The sequence below is a fragment of the Grammomys surdaster genome, unplaced genomic scaffold (genome assembly GCF_004785775.1).
Source record: "Grammomys surdaster isolate TR1022 unplaced genomic scaffold, NIH_TR_1.0 265, whole genome shotgun sequence".
NCBI classification, from domain to species: Eukaryota; Metazoa; Chordata; class Mammalia; order Rodentia; family Muridae; genus Grammomys; species Grammomys surdaster.
In genome coordinates this window covers 3,291,642-3,308,882 of record NW_021604706.1, presented here as the reverse complement: position 1 = coordinate 3,308,882, position 17,241 = coordinate 3,291,642, and the positions used below count along the sequence as shown (strand labels likewise).

At 45.4% G+C, this 17,241-nt stretch overlaps 1 pseudogene; it reads left to right on the top strand.

The window, feature by feature from the left end:
• Positions 1 to 10,052: 10,052 nt before the first annotated feature.
• The window catches only part of LOC114628196, a 39,473-nt pseudogene continuing 32,284 nt past the window's right edge, over positions 10,053 to 17,241 (top strand).

Genomic DNA, 17,241 nt, shown 5'->3' with positions numbered 1-17,241 from the left:
GAGAAGAGAAGAGAAGAGAAGAGAAGAGAAGAGAAGAGAAGAGAAGAGAAGAGAAGAGAAGAGAAGAGAAGAGAAGAGAAGAGAAGAGAGGTAGAGGAGTAGAGGCCTGCCATGACCGCATGGAGAGAGGGGGAAGGGAAAAGGGGAGGGGAGGGGAGACAGAGAACCTGCAGGGAGGAGGATCAAGGGGAACAAGACAGAGAGGAGGGGGTAGGCAGCCCCTTTTAAAGTGGGCAGACCTATCTGATTGTTGCCAGGTAACTGTGGGCAGGAACATGCCTGGCTGTTGCCAGGTGAAGGTAGAGTTTAGACAGAATACTAACAGGTACAGTAAGACTAATAGTTCAGGGGATGGCAATTTTTGAGAATAAAATTTGTGCTTCACACATACTAAGAAAGAACCTGCCACAGCAGCAACAGATTAGGGAGTTGTAGAAAAAGGCTTTTGTTGTGGTTTCCATGGGTAGGAAAGGGGCAAGGTCTTGTAAGCAGGTTGAAGATTACAGTAATTTGAATGATTTCCAGGAGTGAGTCCTGATTTAGCCAGTAACTGGCCCTGGGGAGGATAGGCCTGCAAAGTACTGGTGATAGGGTGGGGTAGGGGAGGGTGAGATGGCTACTAGTTAGTTTTCAGGTGAAAGCCAAAGCAGTTGTTTACTATCTCTGGGCCTTAGATAGGGCACTGTCTCTGGGTTCAGCAAAACCACATGAGGTCAAAGCATCAGAATTTCAACAGAGAAAAAGCCCTGATTAATATAGGCTTCTGTAAAGTGTTTCCTTAACTTGTTTCATTTCCCATTTCTCATTCAGGAGTATCCTTTTGAAACCAGATCCATTATAGAAAAGAGTAATGGAAATTTAAATTTTACTCCAGGAATGGTTTAAAATGGCTTTTCTGTACCCAGAGTTTGAGATGGAATCCAGGGTCTCAGACAAGCTTAGCATGAGGTGCTTTATCCTGGCCAAGCAGGAATCTTTGCATTTCAGGGCAGCAGGACCTCTCATAAAATCTCCATTGCATTCTCCCAGTGAGGAACTCTTGGCAGAGAGGTAAAGGCTAGGGCCACAGTTTCATCTCTTTGCAAGTGGGAAGTAAGGAAGACTCCCAGGTGAAATTTCCCATGGAGAAGGCTGGGCTGGGATGACAGCTCTCACCAGCTCTTTAGAAGCCCTTTCCTGATTTCACTTTGTTTTCCTTCTCTTTAACTGTAGGGTGTAATGGGCATTCAAACATCAAAGCCTATTTTCTTTGGGGGGGTGGTTGGTGTGGGAGATTGCAAAAAGCCTTCCATGTCTCTCATTGTTAACTCTGATCCTGCAGTAGTTTGTGGACTGCTCTGCCAGAGGTCAATTTTCAGCAACCACATGGTGGCTCATAACCAACTCTAGTGGGATCCAGTGGCTCCAGTGGGATCTAGTGGGATCAGTGTCTTAAGACAGATATAGTGCACTCACATAAACAAAGATAAATCATTTTAAAAAAAGATACCATCTTAGAGAGTCATTAAAAATTGTGATAAAGATGCTGATGCTTCTGGAGGGGCTGAGGGTAGGGTGAGGGGAAAGATTCTACTATCTTTAAGGAGCTGGCCACTGAGAGTTTGACCATGCTCCACTGAGTATATGGACAACACAAATTGGATTTGTTGTATTTTTAAAAAGTTTTTTTTTCCCAAGGGGGAGAGCACAAGTATGGAAGTTGGACTTGAGGGTAACAGAAAGTGGGTGTTGTTAGTATAAGTCCGAACTCAGTGACCTCACATTCAGGCGCCAGGCGACTTCTGCATCGTTGCTGAGGAAACCAAGACAACACTCCCACAGTTCACCTATTTCATTCATCTGTACCTGGGAAAAAATTACTTCATTGTCCGCTCAAATAGTTGGGACTGTCCTGACCTCGCTCTCTTTCTTTTCTTCCTCCCACCACTTCTACTGCTCCTCTCTCTCACCCCCCTCCCTAAATAAACTTTTCCCCATGGAACCGGGTCGATCTCCTGCTGTCTGTCCAAACTGCACGCTGAAATTTTACACTGGTGCATCGGCTGGCTGAAGCGACTTCTTCGGGCACTCAGCGGTGCGACAGCTCCCACTCACGGTGCTGCCACTGCTGAGACCCTGGGCTAGACCAGAGACCACGTGGCCTGCCATTCCTGCTGCTGACCCTTGCCACTGACTCCTGCCACTGACTCCCGTTGCAGCAGATGCTGCCTCCACCCGCCCATGATGGCTACACCTCCACACTGCTTGTCGCCGTTTTCACCACTGCAGCTACTGAGACTTATCAAACTTCCACCATGTGAGCCATGCCCCTGTGGCCCCCCCACTCAGTGCTATGCTGCGTGGGCTATATAGCCAGACAGAAAAGCAGGTCCCTGGTTCCACCTTCCAGATACCAGACTGCACATGCTCTCATGCACGTACCGGTATTTTAATAGGTAAGGAGTTTCTGGTTCATGAGAGGGACCCTGAACGCCTGTAAGCACCTGGCCGGTGCTTCCTGGACTAAGGGATTGGGTTTACTTTTCCCCAGTCCATATGACTGACCTCTAGCTGAACTACGACCTAGGGCTTTGGCCCAGTGAGTGATCTCTCCCTCTCAGAAATAGCTCCTGGCCCCTGTCCTGGCTCTTTCAGCTACTGGAAAATTCTAGTACTAGGTGGCTGTTTCCTGGCTGACTAATTTCTGGTGAGTTACCTGGCTAGGGCCCTTATATAATCTCGTGATGACCTGATTATATGAGCTGTGCCTGATTCCGTTACCAGCCTTTCTTTCAGGACGCCGACTGATAGCTTGGTAACAATTATCACCCAATGGGCTTATCGTCTTCATCCATATCCACAGACACCCCACTGGGTTGTCTACTGAAAAACCTCAAATCTTTAAGATTAATGCCTGAGTTGAGGCCTTCCAAATTAATATGCCTTTGCAATAAGGTCTGTATCCAGTACCTTTTAGGTAATGGGCTAACATGGCCACTTAATGGCACCCTAGACCTGATTATTTTAAGGAATCTTAACACATACTGCCAGCAGTCTGGTAACTGGAAAGACGTCCCTTATGTCTGGGCATTCATCTGCCTCTGTTATACACCCTCCATGTGCTCTACCTGTTCTACAGCCAAGGTTATCTTAGCCATGATACCTGCTCAACCCCCAGAAGACCACACACCTCTGGACCCAGCTGATGAACCTCCACCCCTCCGATGCAGGCCTACTTCCATGCTGCCGAGACCCCAAACTGCTGCCTCAGTTTCTTCTTCTCACCAGGGTGCCTCTGAGTCCACTGTCTCCCAGATCACTCCCCTCCTTCTGTAACAGCTGTAGGCCATACTACCTGCCCAGCATTGACACCAAACTATCACAAGTTCCAAGGCCAAGGGTCCAACTCCTTCTCCTCCAGGGACACCGAAGCCAGCATCTGTTCTTCCCCTAAGGGAAGTGGCTGGCATTGATGAACTGGTCAGGGTACGTGTCCCTTTCTCACTTAGTGAACTCTCTCAAATAGAGAGTAGACTGGGGTCCTACACCTCTAACTCATCTGCCTTCATCAAAAAATTCCAATACATCTTTCATTCTTACAGCCTAACTTACCATGACGTACATATGATTCTAACTAATAACCTACTTCCAGATGAACATAGGCAAGTTTGGAATGAGACAAAAACACATGCAGATCAGATTCATCAAACAGATGGGACTTATCCAATTGGATCGGAAGCTCTTCCTGACCAGGATCCTCAATGGGATTATAATTCTGCAGGTGGGATCTTAGCAAGAGATAGATTTATAACATGTCTTTTGGCAGGCCTGAGGAAGGCGGCATCAAAGCCAGTTAACTTTGAGAAACTTCAAGAGGTTGTCCAAGAAAAACAAGAAAATCTGTCTCAGGTCTTAGAACGCCTTACAAAGGCCTTACTGGAGTACACTAATCTGGACCCTGAAAACCCAGAAGGTAAGCAACTACTTATGATCTACTTTTTTTCCCAGAGCTAACCCGACATAAAAGCTAAACTTAGGTGATTGGAGAGGGGGCCCCTAACTCCACAGGCAGAAGTCTTGGCCCTGGCCTTCAAAGTGTGCCATGAGAGAGATGAGAAAGTCTGAAAACAGAAATATGCTGGCAAAGGCTGTCTGACCAGCCTTAGCCACTACCCCAGACTCCTGGTCTTCGAAGGCTCAGAGACCACCGGGATCCTGCTATAAATGTGGTCAACATGGTCATTGGGCGAAGGCCTGTCCTAACCCCAGCAAGCCAAGTGGACCATATCCCAGGTACCATCAGAGATGGGGGAACTGCCCTCATGTTGCTCAGAACAGAGGGACATCGCTCCCAGAAAACCCCTCAGCTGACCTTTTAGGCTTGGCCATGGAGGACTGATGGGGCCTGAGCTCTCTCGACCCAACCATGCCTAACATTAACAGATAGCCACAGGTAGATATTATGGTGTTTGGAAGAACCATCTCTTTCCTCTTGGACACTAGGGACACTTACTCAGTCCTAACGGAGTTTTGGGGACCCACTTCACCTTTGTGTTCTCCTATTGTCAGGGTAGGAGGACAACCTTATCTTCCTCACCAGACCCCCACCCCCCCACTGAGTTGCATTTTTAGGGGTGTGCCTCTTACCCATTCCTTTTTGGTAGTGCCTACATGTCCTGTCCCCTTATTGGGAAGAGATATTTTAGCTAAGTTGGGAGCTTCTATTTTCTTTGTTCCACCAATTTGCTTAAGCCCAAGCTCGCCAGCAGTTCCTCTGCTCCTCCTTTTAGCCAATCACCCTACTAACACGAACATGTTATTTCCCTTACCAGCTTCTCAGGTGGACCCCTGAGTTTGGGACGTCCAGAACAACTCTGTTGCTAAACATCATTCTCCCTTTGTCATCCAGTTACTGGACTCTACCAGGTACATCTGTCAATCAAAATACCCTCTTTCTCTCCAGAGCCTCAGGGGACTTAAGCCTATCATTTCTGACCTCTTAAGGAAAAAACTCCTTCGACCTACCTCTTCCCCCTTTAACACCCCTATACTGGCAGTTAAGAAACCTAATGGTACCTATCAACTGGTTCAAGTTCTCTGGTGCATTAACTTTGCTGTAGTTCCCCTCCATCCTGTCATAGCTAACCCTTATATGCTTCTCTCTACTATCCCCTCAGGGACTTCTCATTTTTCAGTCCTAGATCTCAAGGATGCATTTTTCTCTATCCCTCTAGACACCTAGTCACAGGACATATTTGCCTTTACCTGGACAGATCCTGACACCCACTTTTCTACCCAACTTACCTGGACTGTTCTACCTCAGGGATTCCGGGACAGCCCACATCTGTTCAGGCAGGCCTTGGCTTTTGACTTAACCTCTTTATCTCTCCTTAGATCTAAGATTGTACTTTATGTAGATGATGTTCTTCTCTGTAGCCCCTCCCTAAAAATTAGCCAAGCTGACACAGCTGCTCTTCTAAATTTCCTTTCCAGTCGGGGCTACAGGGTCTCACCTTCTAAAGCCCAACTGTCCACTCCTCAAGTCACCTATTTGGGACTAGCAATTACCCCAACCCACAACGTTATTTCCTTAGATAGAAAGAACCTGATTCCGTCTCTAACTGTTCCTTCTACAAAGAAAGAGATTCTATCATTCCTAGGAATGGCTAGCTTTTTGGATTCCTGGGTTCCTTCCTTTTCCCTACTTTGTCGTCCCTTATATGAAGCAGCATTAGGCCCCACCCACTAACCTCTCCTTAAACCTGTTCCTAAGCCCTTCCAAAGGCTCTAACATGCTCTCCTTAAGGCCTCAGCCTTACATCTCCCGGACCTGACTCGTCCTTTTTCCCTCTATATAACTGAAAAAGAGGGATTTGGCCTTGGAGCCTTAGGTCACCAACTGGGACCATCTTTAGCACCCGTAGCATACTTGCCAAAAAGACTAGATCCAACCATCCAGGGATGGGCATACCTTAGCAGCTGCTGAAATCCTTATTCAAGAATCAAAGAAACTAACCCTGAGATCACCTATAACTGTCCTCTCTTCTCATAACCTGTCACAGCTCCTAACTTATAAAGGCTTACAGACTCTACTTCCCTCTAAGGTTCTTTCTCTTAGGTCACGCTAATAGAAGACTCCACCCTCACCTTTCAATCATGCCCACATCTTAATATTTCCAATCTTCTTCCTCTACCTAACACTGACTACTCCCTTTCTCACTCCTGTACTGAAACCTTAGAGGAACTATTACCCCATCCTTCACACATACAGGAGGGCACATTGCCTCAAGCCACCTTTACCTGATATATAGATGGAAGCTCTTCCTACATGAAGGGGTCAGGAAAGCTGGCTATGCCATAGTGTCAAACACCAAGGTGGTGGAGGCACAGGCCCTTCCTGCTCATACCACCAACAAACAGGCTGAATTAATAGCCCTTACCAGTGCCTTCCAGCTGGGTGAGGAGGTGGGGGCATCTCCAGGACTAGACAGAGACCTGGGATAAAAATCAATGTCTGTGACCTTACCTGTGACTCATTATATTGGGAATATGGAACCCAAAGGAGCCAACTCCTGTAGTGAGACCCTAACCCTAGTTGAGTGATAGAGAAACCAACCTACCCACAAAACTTTTAAACCAAAATTTATACTGTCTACAGTAAATGCAGGAACTGAGGATGGAGGGAACAACTGTCTACCACTAATGGGCCAAACTTGAGACCCACCACTTGGACAAACACCAGTCACTAACACTACTAATGATAGTCCATTATCAGACATGAGCATGGCTGTTCTCAGAGAGGCTGCATCCAACAGCTGACTCAGACAGATGCAGACACCCACAGCCAAACAGTGGATGGAGCTTGGGGACTATCATGGAGAAGTTGAGAGAATGATTGCCTGCATTGGGGGTGAGAAATGGGGGGTGGAGAGAATGTAATAGGAACTCCACAGGAAGACCAACAGAGTCAATTAGATGCTCTGGAGCTGGAGTTATAGGTGGTTGTGAGCCTCCCAATGTAGCTGTTGGTACCCAAACTAGGAGGGACCACTAAAAAGGAGGAAGTAATTTTAACTGCTAAGTCATGTCTCTAGTCCCAAGAATTGTGTTTTACTTTATTGGTTTGTTTGTTAGTTTGTTTATCTTATGTACATAACTGTTCTACCTGCAGGTATAAATGTGTGCCAACTATTTTCCTGGTACCCCCAGAGTTCAGAATAGGGCATTGGAACCCCTGAAAATGGAACTACAGGTGGTTGTAAGGCACTACCATGTGGATTTTGGGAACTGAACTCATGTTCTCTGCAAGTGTAATACTTACACTCAACCACTGATCCATCTTTCAAGCTCCCTTAAAATATTTGTTTGCCTTGCTTCTTTTTATGATGAGGATTGAAAACAGGGCCTTGCATATTTTAAGCAAAGCTAATTTACCATTAAGCTCTTCTTTCAGTCCCTGAGAACAATGTGTCTAATCTTCACAAGAAAATATGAAATATAAAAAACATATTTCCTGAATCTGAGAGAAAAAAAAATACACACACACACACACATACACACATGGTTTTTAAAGATATGGTCTCACTGTGTAGATATTCTCACTGTAGAGAAATTGGAGGCCCTCTTTCCAATGCAGGACTTGCCGCAGAAGTTATAGCAGCACAAAAAGGAAAGTATAAGGATGCTAAGTGTTTTAATTGCGGGCAGAGAGGTCATATTCAAAGGCAATGCCGAAGAGGGAAAGATAGTGCTCCACAAGGAGGAGCTCCTAGAGTTTGCCCTCGATGTAAGAAAGGCAGACATTGGGCTGCAGAATGTAGATCAGTAAAAGACGTGTATGGCAAGCCGCTAGAACAAAATCAGATTAATCCAAAAAATGGGAGACAGGGCCCACATCCCCAGGGCCCACAAATATATGGGGCACTACAGGAACCAACCAAGGTATGCATGAGGCCACTGGGGAACCAAGGAGAGCCACTCCGGGTTCAGCAGGATTGGACCTCTGTGCCACCGCCAGAGTGGTCTTAACACCTCAGATGGGATGTCAACCAGTCCCATCAGACTTTAAAGGGCCTCTCACCCCCAACACGGTGGGATTGCTGCTTGGTCGATCTTCATCAGCTTTGAGAGGACTCATTGTGCACCCAGGTGTGGTGGATGCAGATTATTCAGGCATAGTAAAAATTCTGTGTTCAGCACCACGTGGGGTAGTGTCTATCTCACCTGGGGACAAAATAGCTCAGTTATTAGTTCTGCCTAGTCTTCACAGTCAATTCCCTAGTAAGAACACACCTAGAAGAGAACAAGGTTTTGGTTCTTCAGGAACTTCTTTTTCTTATTTGTCTCTTGATCTTGGGGATAGGCCAACCTGCCTTCTTGAGGTTGACAGCAAAAGGTTCTCAGGAATATTAGATACAGGTGCAGACAGAAGCATCATATCAGAAACCTGGTGGCCGAAAGCCTAGCCCATAGACAGTTCTTCACATTCCTTGAGGGGGCTGGGATATGAAGCCTCGCCTAAAATTAGTACAAAGCGCCTGAAGTGGAAAGATCAAGAAGGCAATTCAGGGATGTTTCAACCTTATGTTCTCCCATTACCGGTCAACCTCTGGGGCAGAGATGCAATGAACGACATGGGCCTCATTCTCACTAATAGTTATTCTCCTCAAAGTATTAACATGATTCAGAATATGGGTTATGTTCCTGGAAAAGGACTAGGAAAAGAACTGCAGGGTAGGCAAGAGCCCCTTGAGGGCAAAATTAAACATGATCGCTATGGGCTGGGTTTTTCTTAGGGGGCCACTGAGGAGCCTCTATCCATAGCGTGGACTACTGATATACCCGTGTGGATACCACAGTGGCCCCTACCTTCTGAAAAACTAGAGGCTGCAAAAATGTTAGTTGCTGAACAATTAGAATTAGGACATTTGGAGCCAACTCAATCTCCGTGGAATACTCCTATATTTGTCATCAAGAAAAAATCAGGAAAGTGGAGACTACTACATGACTTATGGGCTATTTACTTTCAAATGCAGATAATGGGGCCTGTCCAACAAGGACTGCCTTTGCTAAGTGCCTTACCTAAAAACTGGCCTGTAATTATTATAGATATAAAAGATTGTTTCTTCTCCATCCCTCTGAATGAGAGGGATAGGCCACGTTTTGCTTTCACTGTTCCATCAATCAATCATATGGAGCCTGACACCAGATACCATTGGAAAGTTCTACCCCAAGGTATGGCTAATAGCCCTACCATGTGTCAACTGTATGTAGGGGAAGCCATAGCACCTATTAGGCAGAAGTATCACAGCATTAAAATATGCTATTACATGGATGATATTCTCTTGTGTGGACCAAAGGAAGATATAGAAAATACATATGCAGACTTAACCAAAGCCTTAGAAGCAAAAGGCCTATATATAGCAGCTGAGAAGGTACAAAAGGCGGGATCAAGTCAGTTCTTAGGGGCAAATATCACTGCTACTATTATTACACCTCAAAAGTTATGTATCAGAAAAGATAATTTGAAGACCTTGAACGATTTCCAAAAACTGCTGGGAGACATTAATTGGATTCGTCCTTATCTTAAGCTAACCACTGAGGACTTAAAGCCATTGTTTTCTATTTTGGAAGGAGACTCACATATCTCCTCTCCCTGTATACTGGCCTCAGAAGCAAGGATAGCCCTTGAAAAGGTAGAAACGGCCCTACAAAAGGCCGAGCTTAAACGAATTGACTATGACAAGGGTTTAGCCTTATGTGTACTAAGGACACTCAGCCTTCCTACTGCCGTACTGTGGCAAGAGGGTCCACTTCTTTGGATTCATCTACATTCATCACCCAGTAAAACGGTGGAACACTATCCAACATCGGTGGCTGAGATTGCTATGAAAGGAGTCAAGTTAGCTATTGCTCATTTTGGGTTGGAACCACAAACTCTAATCACCCCATATATGGCCACTCAGGTTCAAGTCTTATGTGCTACAGTAGATGCCTGGGCAGTGCTCCGGTGTTCTTACTCTAGACTCATTGATAATCATTTGCCCAAACATCCCTTATTACAATTCCTCACCATGCATCCAATCATATTTCCTGTGATTACCAAAGCGGCACCCATCCCAGGGGCTACGGATGTATATACTGATGGCTCTAAGACTGGACTAGGGTGTTATGTAGTAGATGAGAAGCCAGTGATGATGCAGTTCCAGCCCAACGCACCACAATTGGTTGAATGTTTAATAGTAAAAAAGGTGTTTGAAATGCTTTCTGGACCCATCAACATCATTTCTGATTCTCATTATGTGGTCAATGCTATAAAATCCCTGGAAGTGGTGGGGGTCTTTAAGGCTTCCAGCCCAGTTAGCAAGATCTTCACTGCTATTCAAAACTTAATCCTACAACGTGAGCACCCGTTCTATATTACCCATATTTGGGCTCACACACTCTTGCCTGGTCCTATGGTCCATAGCAATACTATCGCTGATGCCGCCACACGTCTGTGCGTCTTAGCTGTTTGGTCTCAGCCCAACGCAGCCCAGAAATTTCATGAATTATATCATGTCCCTCCAAACACTTTAAGACTTAAATTTGGCATCTCCCGCACTGCAGCTAGAGACATTGTTCACAGCTGTAAGAATTGCGCTGAGTTTCTGACCACCCCCTCGGTAGGGATTAATCTTAGAGGCTTAAAACCTCTAGAAGTGTGGCAAATGGACGTAACTCATGTTCCATCATTTGGCAAGCTGCAATATGTTCATACCTCAATAGATACTTGTTCTGGGGTGGTGTTCGCTACACCCCTATCTGGAGAAAAGACCATCCGTGTCATTTCCTATTGCTTAGAAGCCTGGGCGGCATGGGGAAAACCTATGGTGCTGAAAACGGATAATGGTCTGGCCTGTACTTCCAAGGCTTTTCCACAATTTTGCCAACGGATGCAAATTTCACATGTGACAGGCTTGCCTTACAATCCACAAGGGCAAGGAATTGTGGAACATGCTCACCGCACGATAAAAATGTATCTAGAAAAACAAAAGGGGGAATGGGACCTTGGATCTCCAAGATCCCGAATATCTTTAGTCTTATTTACTCTTAATTTTTTAAATTTGGATGTGCATGGCCGAAACGTGGCCGATAGGCACGGACAATGGCCACAACCCCCACAGGAGCAGGCGAAATGGAAGGATGTGTTGACTAATCAATGGAAGGGCCCGGATCCGATATTAATAAGATCCAGGGGAGCTGTCTGTGTTTTTCCACAGGACGAAACTAATCCAATCTGGGTTCCAGTGAGGCTGGTGAGGATCGTGAAGGAAGACCCGAGTAAACAGCAAGAGAATGGAGCTGACAATGATCCTGCTACTCCTGACAGCCTTCCAGACAGCTAGGAGCACCTACCTTTGGGCTGTCGCCAGATCATGGCCAGTCCCGATGCCAGTGCACGCTAACTCCACTGTTTTGCCTCTGTTCACAGCCACCTCTTGTTTTATGGAGGCTCCATGTGCCAGACCTCTAGAACCACGTCAAGAACTTTACAATGCCACTAATTTCAACCTGAACTACACCTTATGTTTTACAACTAAAGGGAACAGTCAGACACCTTGCATCATCGTTAAAAATGAGACTTTAGCGAACTGGCTGGACCCGACTTCCGATAGCTGTATGGGCACGGGGGTTTTACTCGAGGTTCTCACACTGGTTGCTGCAGGGCAAAGCTCAGATAGTAGAGACACTCCAATTGATAAGACTGCTGATGTAAACATTACCACCTTGATTCTCCTGAGTAATATCTCTTTACCCAGAGGTGTTGCATGGAACACCCTGAATGCAACACAGATACGGGTACTACCTTGGTGCACTGCTGACATGTCTTTCCCGCCAGTTTTTACACCCTGTCAGGCCAAAACACTGCCACAAAGACAGGTGATTCCGGGATTTCCCCTTTATTCCCCTGTAGCTCAGACGAGATTCAATTTGACAGGCAATTGTACAAGCGTGAAGAATTTTTGGCCTTTTTATGAGTGGGTCCTGATAAATGATTCTGGAGCTTTTACCAGCCTATCCGCCTTTGCCAGTTTATGGGGTCAACTGCATCCCATCTACAACATTTCAGCTATGAGTTTGGCTAATAAGACTCAACTGACAAACGTCAAATGGAATGCACGATTGGCTAATAGTACAAATTTGGCCTCTCCTATGTGTGTATCACCCCCATTCTTTTTTATCTTAGCAAATAATGTTAGCACTAATAGCTTAAATTGCAGTGCTCAGGAATGTTGGTTATCTGACTGCTGGAATGGGTCCCACAGTTTTGCCTTAGTAGTGCATATACCCACCTTTGTACCTATTCCTGTGGAGGCTGATCTGGATACATTCCCTATCGCTACCTTATTCAGACAAAAGAGAAACTTTGGTATTACAGCGGCCATAGTTACAGCAATTGCTGTGTCAGCAGCAGCCGCAGTCACAGCAGGAATTTCTATGGTCAATCAAGTGCAGACAGCCACTGCCATAGACCAGGTAGTGCAGAGAACCTCGGAAGTCCTTCTGGAGCAGAAACACATGAATTCCCATTTGACTTCTGGAATTTTGCTAGTTAATCAGAGAGTTGATCTTATTCAAGCTAAGCTAGAGGAGGTAATTGATATTTTACAACTCAGCTGTGTTAGTCATTCAAAACACCTGTGCATCACCCCTCTAAAGTATGATAGCAGTTCCTTTAATCAAAGTAGATTATTGTCAGACTATCTAAAGGGTAATTGGTCTTTAAGGGCAGAAGAGTTACAGAAGCATCTGCTTTTCAAGATCACAGTTTTGAATGGTACTAGAGTAGAACCTATGACTTTTGGAGTTTTTACTTCTTGGCTTACCTCTGCTTTCTCTTATTTTAAAGAATGGATAGGTGTTGGTTTATTTGGAGCTGGCGTGATTTTTGGCCTTGTGCTTTTGCTATGGCTTATTTGTAAGATCAGACGGCAGCGTCAGCACAATAAGGTCGTCATCACTCAGGCTCTGACCGCCATTGAACAAGGCACATCTCCCCAGGTTTGGATGAGCCTGTTGCTAAAGGAATAGCAGCCTCGAACTTCAGTTCTTGCACCTCTTGGGGCTCAGTCCCATTGCACAAGAGAGAATGAGTCGAGCTGCCATAATTTTTCTCAGGCTGGCTGCCATTGGTCCCAATGATGGGAATAGGTTGACACCATAAGCCAGAGGCACACCACTAGCTGTGAGTCTACCCCATGATGGGCATTATGAGAGGCCACGACCTGGGTGCACATTCTTTTGCGCAGAGAATGCCAGGTGTGGGTGCGCAACTCTCGTAGCCTAAGACAGGGAGCTCACCCTTCTTTGGTGCTGGCTATGGAGGCACGTCAACTAGCCTAAGACACGGGACATTGGCCAGCGCCTGTCATTTATTTAATAAAAAAGGGGGAGATGTAGGAGGCCTTCGTGATTCGCCATTACAAGATGGCGCCGGCTGGTCAGGCCGTTTGAGTAAACAAGTCTGTTGCACATGCGCTGGCTGCTTGGTCCACGTCATTTTTCTTATGCTAATGAAGCATTGCCTTATGCTCCAATCGCATACTTACACGCTGACTGTTAGAGTATATAAGGCACGCTCCTTACCCGCTCAGGGTCCTTTGCAAGAGCTATAGCTGAAATAAAGATCTGCAGAAGAATCCTGTTGTTGCCGTGTCTTCCTTGCTGGTGAGGTGGGTGCGCGTGACAATGAATGTGGTGGTGATATGAAAAAATGTGCATAAACAAACATAAATAATCCTATCTAACTTGTGAAAAAATATTCAGAAAAATGGAGATCATAGTGTGGTATGGTGGCACATGCCTTCAGTCCCGGCACTTGGAAAACAGGCACTCATGAGTTTCAGGTTAGCCCAAGTTAATACAATGACACAATGATGTCTAAAAGATCATTTGAAATATCAGGCTACATTATTTCTTTTTTTTAATATTTGTTTACTTATTTATTATATTCATATGAATATGCTGCCACTATCTTGAGGAACACCAGAAGAGGGCATCAGGTTCCCATACACATGGTTGTGAACCACCATGTGGTAGCTGGGAATTGAACTCAGGACTTCTGGAAGAGCAATCAGAGCTCTTAACCACTGTGCCATCACTCCAGCCCCAGGCTTCATTATTTCAATGTGAACACTTTATAGTTGATGATTTTACTCCTTTTTCATCATAATACACTGTACTCTGTCTTTCCTATGCTATTGAGATTGATCTGTGATTTGCAACAGTCTCTCTTCTCTCAAGTGCATTGTAAAATTTCCTATCAATATTTTGCATAAGACTGGGCATGGTGGCACACGCTTACAAGGTCAGGCTTGATGGAGAAGTATTTCTAAGATCAGCAAGCTTAGGCTACATTGTGAGGCATTGTATCCCAAACAACAAAGTGGAGACATTGTCCAGACTAAGCATTTTGAATAAACACTCATCAGTCCTTTCACACACTGGGTCTTATGAATACTGATTTCAAGAATGTTCTTGGATGGAGTTATTAGTAGAATGGGCTGCTTTTAACCAAATGGCAGAGGGAATATTTGAGAGGAGGTAGGAGACCAAAAAGATAGAAAGTGGACATCAGTGGTGTCAGAGTGGAGTAGGGGAGAGGGATGAATAAAGTCAAATGGCACACATCTGTGAAAATGTTGTTATGGAGGCCATTATTTTGTCTAACTTAGAAAATTAACAAGAACAGAGCATACACACAAACAAATATCTGTTTTGATTTTCTTGGCTTCGTAGTAGAATACAGATGCTATGAAGATGGGAGGGAAAATGGGGGGTAGGCTTAAGTGGGGAGGGTTATGGGAGGATAAAGTGTAGTGTAGGAAAACTAAAAGTGATAATATGATGGAGGTTTGAAACAAGCCATAATCACACCATTATTTACAAGCTTTCTTAAATCCATCCATCCATCCATTCATCCATCCATTGATTCATCCAATCAATCACTTACCCACCTACCTGCCCACCTACCTACCTATCTACCTATCTACCTACCTTCCTAACTAACTATCTAACTAACTAACTGACTAACTAACTAACTAACTAACTAACTACCTATCTATATCCACAGGTGTAGACACACGACTTTAATGTTGGGTTTTGGGAGACAAAGGCACGTTTGTTCTCTTTGAGCTCAAGGCCCTCCTGGTCTACAGAGGGAGTCTGAGGGATAGCAAAAGTGGCACAGAGAAACACTGTCTCAGAAAAAAAAACATAAAAATATTTGAATTGGAATTACTCCACCTTGGGGAACAACGTTCTACCCTCAATCAAAGACTTTAGAACAAAAAAATCAGGTGCCAAGTGTATTAAACCTCACTGTGACTTTTGGAGTTACATGGACTAAGAGATTCCTACAAACAATTCAGGGTATTGTTATTGCTCTGGTTGCCTGCCAGAACTTGAGGATAGGCCCCTAGTTCTGGGCTGGAGAAATGATTCAGCAGTTAAGAGGTCCCACTGCTCTGCCAGAGGAACCAGATACAATTGCTGTCACTTAGGTAACAGCTTATAGTCCGTCAGTTTCTATAATTCCAGTTCCAAGGGCTCCAGTGCCCTCTCTCTCTGACCCTATTCTGGACATAGTGGGCACCAGGAATGCATGTGGTACACAGACATGCAAGCAAAACATCCATAAAAGTGTGATGGCACAGAATTCTAATGCTTATTAAACCTTATTTCTGTTTTTTCCGGTAAATACTTTTGATAATCTTGGGTGGCTACTTTCCTGCCGTATGGTTTCTTCAGTACTTAATGGAGCCAAACAGCCTCTCAGCAACTAGCAAAATTGAGCTGTTCCAAGACCAATATGGCTTTCCCAGGCCCATCGCCCAGACCCTTTGAGACACTGAGAAGGATCTGAGAAGGATCAGCAAGGCAGAGCCAGCACACAGTGGGAAAGGACTGCTGTTCTTCGATTTCTATTTCACTCCCAACTAAGAATGCAGAGTCAGGGAGATGCCACAGAGGGAATGCTGCTGGCCATGGAAGCCTTCGGAAGGTTGGAGATTCAACCACAGGACAGCCTGACCTGGACAGGATTAACAAGCAGTTAATGTCCTCCCTGCCAACCACAGCCCGAACTCACATCTGACCTAGGTTTATTGTTGGTATATCTGGCTTGTCTTTTTTTTTTTTTTTTTTTAAGAAAAGGCTCTCTCCTGGAGCTTTCCATTAGGTAGGCGAAGGAGTCCCAGGCCTATCAAAAAAACACCCAAGTCTCCAGAAACCTTCAATGATCTGGGAGGCTCCACCATCTTCCTATGTAAGCAACCTCACTGTGTGCCCCAAGGGTGTTAGGAGCCTAGGCAGTGTCTTGGCTCTGGCCCAATGTGAGTTGAAATAGCCAGAGTATGCTGTAGTCTCAAGAGTGTCCAAAACAGGGCAGGCTACCAGGAAACGCTACAGGCCCGCTTTCCTGAAAGCCTCCTGAGTCTGATGATGCCTGACTCACACACAGCAGCAGAGTCACACCATCTCCTGACTAGCTTACCTTCCCTAACATTCAGGGAGATGAGACAGGATGAAGGCTCAAAAGAAACCTGGCCTTCTCTGCCATGTCCAGGGATTTCTGGTAGAATAGAAATGATACTGGAATAAACAGATGGACAGTCTTATGATCCCAGAATACTGGGAGACCAGAGTTTCTCGCTGTCTCTGTGTCTCTGTCTGTCTCTGTCTGTACCTCTCTCTCTGTCTCTCTCTCTGTTTCTCTCTCTCTCTCTCTCTCTCTCTCTCTCTCTCTCTCTCTCTTTCTCTCTCTCTCTCTCTCTGCCTGTGTGTGCGTGTGTGTGTTTCTATGAATCTATTCACTGTGTGTCCTCTAGTCAGGAAACTAGGCCCCTGATGGCCCTGAATCAAGTCCAGGTGGGGCCCAGTGTGTATCATTTCTTATGCTGTGGAGCTCTGCATTGTCTGAGAAGGCCAGGTTTGGTTGCAGGGGAAACCCTTAAGGCTGTATGTATGCCCAGGCAATAGGTCAGATAGGCACAAGGTGTACAACGCCCCGAGGGGGAGAGCAGGGGAGTTGTTCCTGATGGGACTTGTGTCTTCCTGAATGGGTGAGAAAACTGCTTGGTAAAAATTAATAAGAAGTGTGGCAGGAACCACCCCACTTTGGAGGTGGAGGTGGCCTTGCACCTCTGAGAACTCAGAGCAAGCCTGCCTGGATAGAGAGCTCTCTTGGTTGTCTCAGAGCAGATGCCTCCAGGAGGATTG